We start from the raw sequence: 13,443 nt of genomic DNA, 5'->3' as shown, positions 1-13,443 counted from the left end.
GGCACTCCATCACTGCTAAGGGCCAGTTTCACTCCTCACTTTCCCCACCTACTGGATCAGAAGAGGAGTGTGTTTGACAATTCACACTGGACTGTTGAACTCTCTGGGGGATTGAAAGGGAGCAAGGGGGAAATTTTCCCTTTGCAGACACTGGGCTGGTCAAGTTTCTTTGTTTTGTTCTGCTTTGCTTTTTCTCCACCCGTATCCACGGCAGGTGAAGAACCACAAGGGTTTGGTTATCTGATAAACCAGGCTGGAAATGGGCTGGCAGGAAGAGGGTGAAGGGCATCAAGATACCTCTTCTCTGTGAGGCCGCAGGGTAACAAATAACAGTCATCGGCTCTCCTTTCACTTTTAGCCAAGGAGGGACTGAAGGACTGCCACCATATCAGTGGGCTGATGAGCACCCTCTGAAATATGTTGGGGCAATCATGGCAGGAACAATTTACTGCTGAAAAATGATCCCAGGTTTAACAAAGCTGCAGCCTAATTAAACTATATCTCTTGCATCTTGTCCTTCTTCCCTTTTACCTCATTTTCTTCCTTCTTGGTGTTATTGCTGATGCCATCACTTTGCAGAGCTCCAGGAGGGGAATTCGCTAGTTTGTTGGCTACCTGCATTCACAGGCACCCAAAGGTTGTGTGTCGGGTTGCAACGCTGATGCTAGATGAAATGGAAGAAATAAATTCTGTAAATAACTCACCTGTGAAAAGCCATCAGTTAATTCACACATCTTTCATTAATGGTTAAGGTTTTTTCCCTGCGACAGGTGCAGTACTAAATATAAATAGCTGGATACTTCTTCAGCACAGATATCAGTTGATGTGAATTTTACTACTGATTTAATTTCTTGTGAAATTAGATTTAAGTCCACATGAGAATGAGGCCTTTATTTAATGGGCAAAGGAGGCAAGAACACTCCCTGGTTGGGAAAATAAAAGATACTTCTGTAGCGGGTAATTGTTTAAGATATGGTAATTAGGAACTTAATATGTTAGTAAAAAGGAATGTGAAGGAGGTGGATTGATACTAGCTAGAAAGGGGGTGCAGTAACTTTTATTGATGCAGGCTGTTGCTCTCCATGTTTTGCATGCCTATGATCAGGTGAGCCACAGAAAGAAGATTCTCAGTAAATCTCTGTAGGCAAAATAAACCCTATTTTTCTTGTTAATGTAGCAAGTTAATATTAAAGTATTTGGATTCAATCTTGGCAGAGAGCAGACCTAAACTTCTTATTTTAAACAATTGATTGCAGGTGTTCTTACTCTTTTCCCCCCCCTCCCCCACCCTGTAGTGTCTTTTGTAAAGTAATTTTTTATGTAGTGCCTATATATTAATGTCACCACAATTGGAGAATTTTATAACAAGAATGTTGTTGTTATGGCATCCTTTACCCCGCTCCCTGTCCAGTTTGGTAATAAATCGTTTTTCAGGTATTCAGTTATGCACAGACTGTTTTGAATTCATGGTATTTTCCAGTGTGCAAATGGCTTTGGTTTTCCTGCTTTAGTATTCATTTTGTTATTCCCCTTGTGATTGTTCTGGCTTAATTGGTGTTTATTATATAGTGCACTCCTAATTATATGCTTGCATATTGCAAAGTTTAGGGGTTTGAATGTCTATTACATGCTTATTCTGCAGCTTTTCATAAATTTTTTTCAATATGCTTTGACACTGCAGTCATTCCAGAGAATATCATTAAAACTATCCTTAATGTCTTTTAACTTGTTAAGGGTGGCACTTCAAGTTTGTTTTCTTTCTCATTCTTATTCCATATTTTCTTGCCTAGCAGTTTGGCAAAGTGAAATGAAAATTGCAGAACAGCAAGAAGAGTAAGCAAGCCAGTAATTATCTACTTTGTATGCTTATGTGGTGAAGTATTCCATCCTGAGTGTTTTGAAGATTTATAGATGTGTGCTTATTCAGAAGTATGTAGGGTTACGAAATTTTTTCTCAGGAAATGGTCTTATGCCTGCATCGATCTGCTCAATTCAGATCTGTCTCACCTATTTTTTTTTCCGAGTAATTAAAAATGAAAGAAGCTGAAAGTCCTGCCTAAGCGATGCTCAAACTATGGTTTCACAACATGGCCGAATTGAATTGGAAAACAGACTGGCCTGAAAATAATAGCAACAAAAGCAGAAAAGAGCTTTTGCAGACCCAGCTTAGTTCCCAGATGTAGTTTATAGCATACCCTCACAAACAGTCATTCTAACTTAGTTGAGCCCCTGGCTGCTGTGGCTACAGTTACCTGTCCCAAAGCTAGCTAGTTTCAAGGTCAAGCTACCACAGCTGTTGAATGCACTGTAAGCCTCCTTCGATTTAAGAAATCTCTGCTGTGGTTGGAGCAGTTTGCAATCTTACCAGTGGAGTCAGACTTTCTGCAGATCAATCTCTTCAGCACTTAAGCTTCCTCGTCCAGCTGCTTTTCTTAAATTGAGAAGCAGATCTGAAACATCCCATCTCCACTTCTTTTTTCCCCCTTTCCTCACTGTAATTTATTGCTTTGTAATTTCTGCCAGCACACTGTTAAAGGGGTAAACTGATCAATGGAAAAATCTGTGTGGTAAAAATAAGCTAAAAGACATCTCTGAAACATTTTCAACCCAGCAAATTACAGAAATCTCTTTCATTGCACTGACTTCCAACCAGTTGTATGGGATAATTTGGGGAAGATGAAATGAAGCAGGAGTATGAGGATGGTCTGGTTTTACTACAAGAAAGAAACATGTTTTAAAGCACGCCTTTAGTCCGTATTTTAGGTTTGCTTTCAAATCATTACAGCTAGATGGTAAATAGTAGGAGTATTGTGAATCAATACAAAGATGCCTGGGTCTGTGCCTGTCACAGTGTTTTCATTACAGCAGACAGAGCAGGCATATTTCCAAAGAATATAATAAATCTTCTTGTCTTCTGAGGTGTCTATCCTGAATATTTTCACATTTTTTTTTCCATCTGAAGATAACATTCAATTGTTCATGTTTGTTTTAGAAAGAGAATATGAGTAACAGAATATTTCAGTTGTTATTATATGTCAGTAGGAGTTATTGCTACTCCCATGTCATGTAATAATAGGAAAAGAACATAAATCCAGAAAGAAAACAAAATAAGATTTTAATTTCACTCTACCATGACATTTCAACATTTTCTGGAGCAAATTAGAAAATTTACCAGCAACAATTTCCAATTAAAAGAAATAATAAATCTATAGGAATTCTTACTGAAGCCAATATAATTATACATAAATATTTGTTTACTCTAAACACCTTTTCAGCAAGAAAACTGCCACAATGTAGCTATGTGTGTAAGTAAACAAGAGCATTCAGCAATGATCTCAGAATTTTCCAGTTCAATATACTTCATTGTGCAAGTACCTATAGTCGGTTGGGTTATCTATTAAAGTAATCTGGTTATCTATATAACTTATGGTCTTAGACATTTTTCCAAATCCAGGGCATTGCAGTAGTAGAGATGACAGTAGATCTACTTTTCCCTGAATTTCACTCTTTCCAGTTGGATTCCTTATTATGTGCTTTATTTGTTAAATAGATAGCCTCCATTCCCATGTCCGTGCTTTCCATACGTGAAAGCTTTCACTACCAAAGCACTCTACCCTTCTGCAAACTTCTGTTAAAATGAGTAGGAATTTTCTCCAATTGCAAAGCACTGGGAAGGGCCTTATCTGAATGCTGCATAACAGCTCTTCTTATCTTTCAGACTTCCCAGATTGAACTGCTCTGCAAGAGTTTTCTTTTTTAAGTTAAAAATGAGCATATAATTTTCATTTTTTCAATTATCTGTAACACACTGGAGGAGTTTTAATTTCTGAAAGAGGAAGAATGCAGAAAACATTTTTTTTTTTAAATTGGCATTCCTTTTATCTTATTAGAGCCATACAGAGTGTTAAAACAAAAGGATCAGAAAATATAAAACAAATTCCAAGAGACTGATCATTATAATAGTTTTTTTTGAAGTTGAAGTGCTAAAATTATCAATGCAAGCAATGACTAGCTCTGATTACATCCACTTGTGTTAAGAATTCATAAGCAGTACAGGTTTGTGAACATGAACAGTTTAACTAAGGAAGTTCACATCAGAAGTAATGTAGTTGATTCCTTAAATTTCTATGCTTTTGTTTTATCTAGTAGAAAGACAGACGTTTAAAAAAATAAAATATTTTTACCTATAGAAAAGGAGAATAGATGATAAAGAATGCAGTAGAGCTGGAGAAGAGTTCAGAATTTGAGAGTGTAGGAAAAATATGATCTATGTAGATACACTATAAATATGCATGTATTTGTGTCTATGGAGAATACCGTTCAATGGAAAATGCTGCAGCAAAAGGCAGTAGAAAAGTCAACAATGTTTAGTTTGTGTAATATTCTTGTATTGTTTTCTTCTATAAAGGAAAAAATTCTCCTGTATTCTGGAATGAAGTAGTATGAGTTTGGAAGAAGGGAGGAATTTGGACTCATTTATAGAAGGCCAGGAAAAAAAAAATGCAGCATTTTGGGAACATATTCTGATTCTCCCTACTGCTACTGATGGTGCCAAGTTTCCTTTGTTAATGATGGGTTAAGACATGGAAATCATAAGTAACCAAGGGTTTGTAGCATTTTCTTCAGGCTGCTTCCCAGGGCAGTTTTGTGGCAAATCCTGGCCCATTGACTGTGTTCCTTCCTCATGGTGACACCTGTCAGCAGCTAAAAAATTATATGATTTAGAGCTGCTGAGACACCTGTTATTGCAAGAGCTGTTGTTTTATGGGATCAGGATGACTGCAGGGAAAAGAGGCGAGGACACTAAAGGTGTTTGCTAAGGAGCATGTACTGTATATGTGTATAGCTAAATGTAATAAGCTGTAAGCTGTTTGCCTCCTTTTGTGAATTAATATACCTGTTCACTGATTTGACTGAGTCAAATCACAGTCCAGGTGTTGTCCCTCCAAGGGGAAAGATGCTGTCTTGACAGATGTCTTTTCTGTCTCCTTTGCAAAGGGGCTATTGTGGTTTATAGCAATAGTGCCAGGGTCCCTACATGCTGTCTCCCATTATCTTCATATGGTCTGTTATGTGTTATTGTAGAAGTTACGTGTAACTATTTGGTAAGAGCATGAAATCATCCTGGTTTCAGGTCCTTGTCCTAGTTTCATATAATAGTTTTCATATCAAGCATAACTTTGTTTCAGCAAGCTAATAACATACCTAGAAATACCAGGTGTATATATAATCTACTATATATCAAAAAAAGAGTCTGCAGAGGTGCAGTTACCAGCAAACCAAAAATTTATGTTGCATATGGGTGAGCCATAGGCTTCTATTTGTCAGCCCATGTTAAAGCATAGGCCTCTGTTAACCTACAGAGACCTATAGCAAGGCTTTGGTAGTCTTTTACCTGGTTTCAGTGGTGCTTATACCTGGAGTATCACCCTGTTTGCCAACACTGGGAAAAGATTTTCACCCTCCTAGTCCTGTATCCCTGTATCCAACAGTTGCTTTAGCTAGCTGAGTGAGGAAACTAGATCAAAACCGTGTTTGAGAGGTACCATATTGCTCTATATCATTGCTGGTATTTTTTGCCTTGGGAGCCTCATCAGATGCCAAAATTTTCAGAACAGGTTTTTCTGCTCTAGGCTAGGATGATGATAAGGAGCAGAAACTCCTGAAAGCAGTTCAGATGTCTGTGATTAACACTACATTATCTCCTAGACTTTTTAAGGAATAAGAGGAGATCTCAGTATTGGTCCCCCAAGGAAGGAGGGAAGGGCACACTACCTTTTTTTGATGTAATGCTATCAATGTTTCTATCTAGGACTATCCATAATCGAGGGGGGGAGGGGGTGGTGGAAATGCTAGTGGTGGAAAGCATTGCCCACTATTTAGGGCAGTGGCCTGGGGATCTAGAAATGAAGATTCAAACTCATGGCCATGGACAAAGTGTTCCCCTTCCTCTGCCTCAGCTCTCCATCTGTAAATGAAAAACAATGGTCTTCCTCTACCTCCCAGAAAAGTTATAAATGCATTAAGGCTTGTGAAACACTTCCTATTTAGTGACAGGGAATGCAGAAGTATAGAAGATAGAGTTCCTTGTGAAAAAAGCTTTTTGCTATTAAGGAATTCTCCTTAGTATTTATTTCACTTCTAACAATCTGTTTTAGCTGACAGTGTTTAAGTATTAGAGCTTTCAGAGAGGTCTGCTTTTTTTTTTCTTTTTTTATTACAAGTGCTATCAACATTTCCAGGTTAGACCGAGCTGTGCTAGACTCTATATCAAATTAAAACTTTTACCTTATAAGATTCCTCTGCATCCTCTGCCTTTTGGAGTGATCAAACTTATAACTGGACATACTGTTAAGAGATGACTTACCCCAAAACAAGGTTTGTGAAGGGAACCTTGTCTTCCCCGTCTTCCCACAGACTTGCTAGCTTTCTTGTTACTTGATCATTCGTATCTTACAGGGAAATATTTTCATGGTTTTACTAGGAGGAAGTTAATCAGCACTGGTAATGGGGAAATCGGGCCTGTAGCCATTCCCACCTCGGAGGAGAGAGTGGCTCACTCAAACCAGCCCTGCTGAGCTGGCAGGAGGGCTCTGCAGTTCCTCACCACCTCTGCTGATTGAGTGCTGTGTTGGGGAGGACGGTGTCATTAAGCTGTCACAGACAACACAGAATAAAAGCTTTAAAAACCTCATAAAATGCTATACATCAGCTGGTTTCACTTGGGCAAAAAATCAGTGCCCAGGCCCTGAGCGCCTTGGGGGTTGCCATCAGCCCTGCCCCTGGGCCCTGCTGGGCTGGGCACCACCCTCACCCCGACCCCGTCCCGTCCCGGGGGCTGCCTTCCCGGCCGGGCCCTGCAAGCAGGGCTTGGGGGTGGACGGGCTGTGGCTGACCCCAGTCACCTTCCCTAGCCTGGCCTTGCTGGAGGCTGAGGCAGGTGGCTGGTTGGGGAGGGAGGGCACCACAGCCTCTGCCCCCACATTGCCTGGCATGGTTTGAGCCACTGTGTTTTATACCATTCCCATGAATTATAATCATAGAATCATTAAGGTTGGAAAAGACTTCTAAGATCATCGAGTACAACCGTCAACCCAACACCACCATGCCCACTACACCATGTCCCTAAGCGCCTCATCTACACGTCTTTTAAATACTTCCAGGGATGGTGACTCAACCACTTCCCTGGGCAGCCTGGTCCCAGCCTGACCACTCTTTCAGTAAAGACATTTCTCCTAATGTCCAGTCTAAACCTTCCCTGGCGCAACTTGAGGTCATTTCCTCTCGTCCTATCGCTAGTTACTTGGTAGAAGAGACCAACACCCACCTCGCTACAACCTCCTTTCAGGTAGTTGTAGAGCGCGATGAGGTCTCCCCTCAGCCTCCTCTTCTCCAGGCTAAACAGTCCCAGTTCCTTCAGCCGCTCCTCATCAGACTTGTGCTCCAGGCCCTTCACCAGCTTCGTTGCCCTTCTCTGGACACGCTCCAGCACCTCCATGTCCTTCTTGTAGTCAGGGGCCCAAAACTGAACACAGGATTCGAGGTGCGGCCTCACCAGTGCCGAGTACAGGGGCACGATCACCTCCCTACTCCTGCTGGCCACACTATTTCTGATACAGGCCAGGATGCCGTTGGCCTTCTTGGCCACCTGAGCACACTGCCGGCTCATGTTCAGCCGGCTGTCAACCAGCACCCCCAGGTCCTTTTCCTCTGGGCAGCTTTCCAGCCACTCTTCCCCAAGCCTGTAGCGTTGCCTGGGGTTGTTGTGGCCGAAGTGCAGGACAGAATGTCACAGACTTCCTTGCAAATAATGTTCCCAAGGGTTTGATAATTTCAGGAGGATATATTCAGCCTGCCTCTTCTTCCTAGGTAGCAGTGCCTTTATTTTTTTAATTTTTTTTAACATATTTCCAAGTAGGGGGGAGATGGCAGCTAGCAGGTGATGAGCAGCTCCTCGGCCCCGTGCGCCTGTCGCTGGTAGGAGAGATGTGTAGCTCCTGCCACGAGGCATCGGTGCACCGGTGTCGGGAACAGCTCGCTGCAAGGTGCGAACAGCCTGGCTCCGAGCTCTGGCAGAGACTTAGCAGCCGAGAGCGAGGCCACCTCAGCTACATGCTGTGATAACACTTTATGGCACGTTCGCTTTCCAAATCCTTTCGGAATCAGAAGCAAGAACGTTTCCGCACCTCTGTGTGTGTGATTACAGAGCTGCTTCTGTAAACAGGTGTAGCAGAAATAATTTCTGATGCTTGCAGGATTTGATGGGTGCTCTGGTCGCCTCTCACCTGAAATCTTCATGATGGGACGTCCTCTGTCGGAAATACTGAATAAGTAAAGTTGTCAGGGTTTGGTCTGGTACCACGTGGATTTAAATGCTAAATTGTATAATCAAATAATGGCTTAAGGCAGTAGGAATTGTTTTGAGAGGATTGTTTTGGGCCATGGAGCCTGGTTTTTTTTTTTTTCCTCATGCTTCAAGATTGTTTAGTAAACTATTTCACACACTTGAGGCTTTGTACTGCAGTGGGCACTCAGCTCATCATTTATATGATTAAATAAATAGATCAGAGATCCAAATATGCTGAAATGCTGCTCCAAACAATATGCAGTCTAAGACTTGCTATAGAATGAAATAAATGTAAGCCTGTCACTTTAAATATATGGAAGTCTCTTGACTTTAATGATACAATTGCAAGACTTTCCTACAGCCGCAAAGCACACGACTAATCTGGAGTGAGTCTTTGAAGTGCAAATTGTACGTTTCCCACCAAACACTTAAAGTAAAAGATGGGAAACATCAATTCACACTACTGACAAAGAAAGACTTCAGTTTGTCACAAGAAGAAAGGTTTTAAATTTGCAATTTTCATCTACAAGATAAGGTGTTAATGAATTTTATATTTTATCCAGATGGGTATGTAAATTTCTTCTGAACTTTGTTACAGAACATCTATTGTGCAACTACTGAAAAGGGTGGAGACTGTAGTCAGTTGAGGGAAAAAACATCTAATTTACCTTGTCGTGGTTTTTTTCCTAGTTCTTTCATGGATTCTGATATGGGAGCCTTGTCCAACGCTGTGATTGAAATCAGTGGAAATACTTCTTTTTTTTTTTTTTTTTTTTTTTTTTAAATAAGTTTCAGATCAGGCCAGTGTTGGAAGGGGCAGAAAATCTCCTTTTGAGTTTAGTCAGAGTAGACAATGTCCAACACTCTTACCAATTTAGTTTTCTTTAGATAATAAACCACATCAAATTAAAAGGCATTTCTTGGGGAAGAGGTGGAGGGTTCCATATAAATGACCTTGATCCTGTGAGATCAATTGCCACCAATGGCAGACAGTGAGTGTTCATCTACTTTCTCTGTAGAAACAGAATAAGAGCTGTAGAGCAAGGGTTAATTTACTAAAGACAGATCTATTTCAACAACAACAAAAAAACCCAAACTGTTGAACTATGATATACCAAAGATTTTGTTATAAGGTCTGACCTCTGTATAAGTTGAAATACCGCTTTACATCAAGAGTAACTGAGTAATTTGCAACAACCTAATAGAAATCTTAAACTATCCACAGTTAGAGGATTCCACTTACGTTTAAGTGGAGTATCCTGTACTTCAATTTGTGCTGCTTATTGCCTCTTGTCGTGTCACTGGATACCCCTGAGAAGAGTCTGGCTCTGTCATCTTTACACCCATAATGCCTATGTAATTACGATGAAAGTGTTTTAAGTATTTGTAGCTCCAGATTAGAGTAAGGTGACCAACTGATTTTGTTCCGGATTTATTCAATTTCCTTATTAAACTCTGTCTCTTAGGTTATGACTTTTGTTTTGATATATGAAGTTATATTACAGGAATTATGCAACATGAAGTTGAAGCCTTTGTTAAAATGTGAGGAGCAATCAGCTTTACGGAACTATTCCTTACAGCTAGGTCCTAAGAACGATTTCAAATCTGAAACACACACACTTTAAGTCATAGGTGGCTGCGTATGTCTGGCTCTTCATAGTAATGCCATCCCTGAAACATTTAAAAAAATGTGCTCTGGAAACACTCCTCAACCATGAATTCTATCTCCAATTACTAGGAATTTTTCAACTACAGACCGTTTTCTAAGTGCAGAACTGAGTCCAACCTAGATCTATCTCATCTATGGAATAAATCATTACGACAAATTTCACGCTTGGCCACAGCAGCGTAAATGTAAAGTAGATTCATTGAAGTCAACTGGGTAACTGCAGATTTATGCTGCCATTAGTGAGAAGTGATTTGCTGGAAATGTTTGCTTTTTCACTCCCTCATTGCTACAGTTTCTATACCAGTAAAATGTGTAATAATTATTAATGGGCCTTAGCATTCTAACAATTAAATTGCAAAGAGGTAAAACTTGCCCAAATCAGGCATAAACAGTTATTTTAAGTGCTTTCTTCCCGTAGGTAGTAGGAAACCTGGGTTTCCTAGGAGGATGTAGCTTATGGTGTCAAGCTGTTTCTCTGTCCAACCATTCCTTTGAAATTTAACTCTTCTGTTAACAAAGATAGTATGGTCTTAGAGGCAGTAGCTTTTGCATTTTGTGACAGTAGGTGCCACAGAAGAGACAGATACTATCAGCTCTCCCCAAAGGAAAGAAAGGCTGTGGGGTGAACTTAATCCTTAATAAGTACCAGAGAAGCCACAAGGGAGAAAGATGTTACCGATGCCCCGCTCTCAGGAAGACTTCTTCCAGAGTTCAGATGTAGTTATTACACATCAGAGAGCTCAAATATGAAACAACATCATACAACACTTGCTTTCATGAGCTTCGTTGTTCCTGTAAATCAGCAGACTGGTAAATAGTAGCTTCTCTGAGTTAATAGTATCTTCTCTGTGTAGCTGGGGGAAAACAAGAGTATATCAGGCAGCGGATCACTGCAAATTGCAAAAGGACTGTTTGGGTAATCCATTCTTGCAAAATTATTCTCCCTATTCTAATAATATGCACAAACAGTAGGTTTCCTACCTGCCAGCAGCACCGGATTTGGGGGTCTGTTGCAGGATGGGGTAGTGGGGGAAGGATCCTAAGAAACTTCAGCCTTCACCTCTTTTTCAGGCCCCATTTATGTCAGTGGCCATGAATGACAGAGTCCATTGGAAGAAAAGGGCAATGGAAAAATATTTTTCAGGCCCACCTGAAATAAGTTAAATATCAACTTTGACATGGGCATCTCAAGAATGGCCTTGTCCATCAGTATTTATCACTGTAATAGTTATCAAGCCTGGTAATGCCATACTTTTTCTGTGACAACTGCTATCTCTATTACAGCAAATACAATGGATCAACCCCCCCTGCATTAATTCAGCAGATTGATAGTGTACTTTAGTTTATTGCAATCTTACTAGTCTGCAATGTATATCTGCCCTTGTGGCTACCTTCTCTTCTTTGGAAAAACACTTCCCATCTAGCAATTTATTGCCCGATGCACTTTTTAAAATGTCATATAAAATTGAATTTTAATAGACACAGTTGGTAATAATCAATGACCTTTTAGGAGATATTGTGCCAATAAGTGCTTACATACTATCTTGCTTGAAATATCTGCAATGATCCTATTCTTTCTCCAAATATCTGAATAATTCCTCCAGGAATTTAATGAAAACTTCACAGGCTAGTAGATAGGGCAAATAGTCTCTCTTGCCTTTTGATTGTGGTATCTGGAAAGAAGGTTTTTGCAAACAGAGCAAATGGGTAGACTAAATTGTATAATTTTGTATTATGAGAGACCATATACAGACTCAGCACACCTAGTATAGGCTGTGGCTGCACTGAGATTTTTAAAGTGAAATTTTCCCTACCCCAGCCACCTTGCGATGGGTTTGTCTGGCTACACTGAGCAGAGCTACAGGTTTGCCTGGCTGAGCACCTCCCCTGAGGTCCCAGGTAAGTTAATATAGCTAAAGCTTGAGTCTGTGCTGCTATGGTTAGATTGTTACAAATATCCAAATTGACTAGATTAAAGTTACACACAGTGCAATTGCTGTTTGGATTGTGTTTCAGGCAGACACTGGAAGAAGGATTCAACCCTGTACTAGAAATATCAGTTTAAGTAAGTGGAACTAATTGTGTGAATTTAGCAGTGGGTAACTGCCTTTCTCAGGGAAACAATTCCATTAGTTTAAAAACTGTTTACTAAAAAGGTGACACTAGAATCAGCTTATATCATAAGCTGCCAGCTGCAAAATGTTAGGCTTCATTAAAAGCTCGGTGTCCTGTGTAGCACATTTGACTTATTTGAATGGTGTACTATGAGACAACTTATGAGAGGAGGGAATTGCTCTCCATATGATGTCCTTCAGTTCTATCCCTGAGCAAGGGCCTTGACCGAGCCTGGGGAACGGGTTACTGGACAGGCAGGCAAGAAAGGATACAGGAAAATAGAAAATACATAGAAATAACATAGAATAAGCACTCACACTGCTGCTGACTCACTCTCCCCCTCCCCGTGATGGTGTGGGAGAGAGAATGGGAAGACAAAAAAGTGAGAAAACTGATGGGTCGACATAAAGACAGTTTAACAGGTGAAGGAAAGGGTGGGGGGGAAGCAAACAAACAAAAAGTGATGAAAAAGCAGTCATGAACCACCTCCTGCCAGCAGACTGATGCCCAGACAATCTCTGAGCAATGGCCACCTTGGAAGCCAACCTTCCCCCCTGCCCCAGCCCCTTCTTCCTGTACCCCAGGTTTTATTGCTGAGCATATGTGGCATGGAATATCCCTTCGGCCAATTCAGGTCAGCTGTCCCAGCTGTGTCACCCCTCCCAACTTCTTGCCCATCCCCAGCTTACTCACTGTGGGGACAGAGTGGGGAAAAAGAGAAAGGCTTGACTCTGTGGAAGCCCTGCTCAGCAACAGCCAAACTACTGGTGTGTTATCAACACTGTTTTAGCCACAAATCCAAAACACAGCATCATACAGGCTGCTGTGAAGAAAGTTAACTCCATCTCAGCCAGATCCAGTAAAGCAAGAAAGCATGGTCAGGGTAAAAAGAAAAGATGGGCATTTATGGTGAGCTTTTGATGCTCCTAGAGTAGGAGAAACTCAGTGATATTTGTCCCTAATTGAATCCTGTATAAATAAAAGAGAAGTTCAGTGCCCAGTTCTTGATGTCTTCTAACTCAAAAGTATGAAGCAGACAGGATTTTAATTGTCAAATGATCAAGTGAAGATGACTTATTGAAAAGCATCTGCAAGATGCTTTTGGAAAGAGTTTTGATACTTTTCTGAATATATTTGGGTTTTATCTATGGAGATCATTCTTCATGTTCAACATAAAGTAAAACATTAGCTACAGATGCAAACTGTTAAGAAGTATGGCTTATCCTGCCTATGAAGGTAAAGATTTTTTGTTTTAAAGGAAACAGCCAGATTTATAACAGTGTGCAAGTCCAGAAAAAGGTGCCTAAAATCC

Source organism: Calonectris borealis, chromosome 1, assembly GCF_964195595.1.
Source record: "Calonectris borealis chromosome 1, bCalBor7.hap1.2, whole genome shotgun sequence".
Lineage (NCBI taxonomy): Eukaryota > Metazoa > Chordata > Aves > Procellariiformes > Procellariidae > Calonectris > Calonectris borealis.
The sequence above is the reverse complement of the archived record's forward strand: the minus strand, read 5'-3'. Positions refer to the sequence as shown.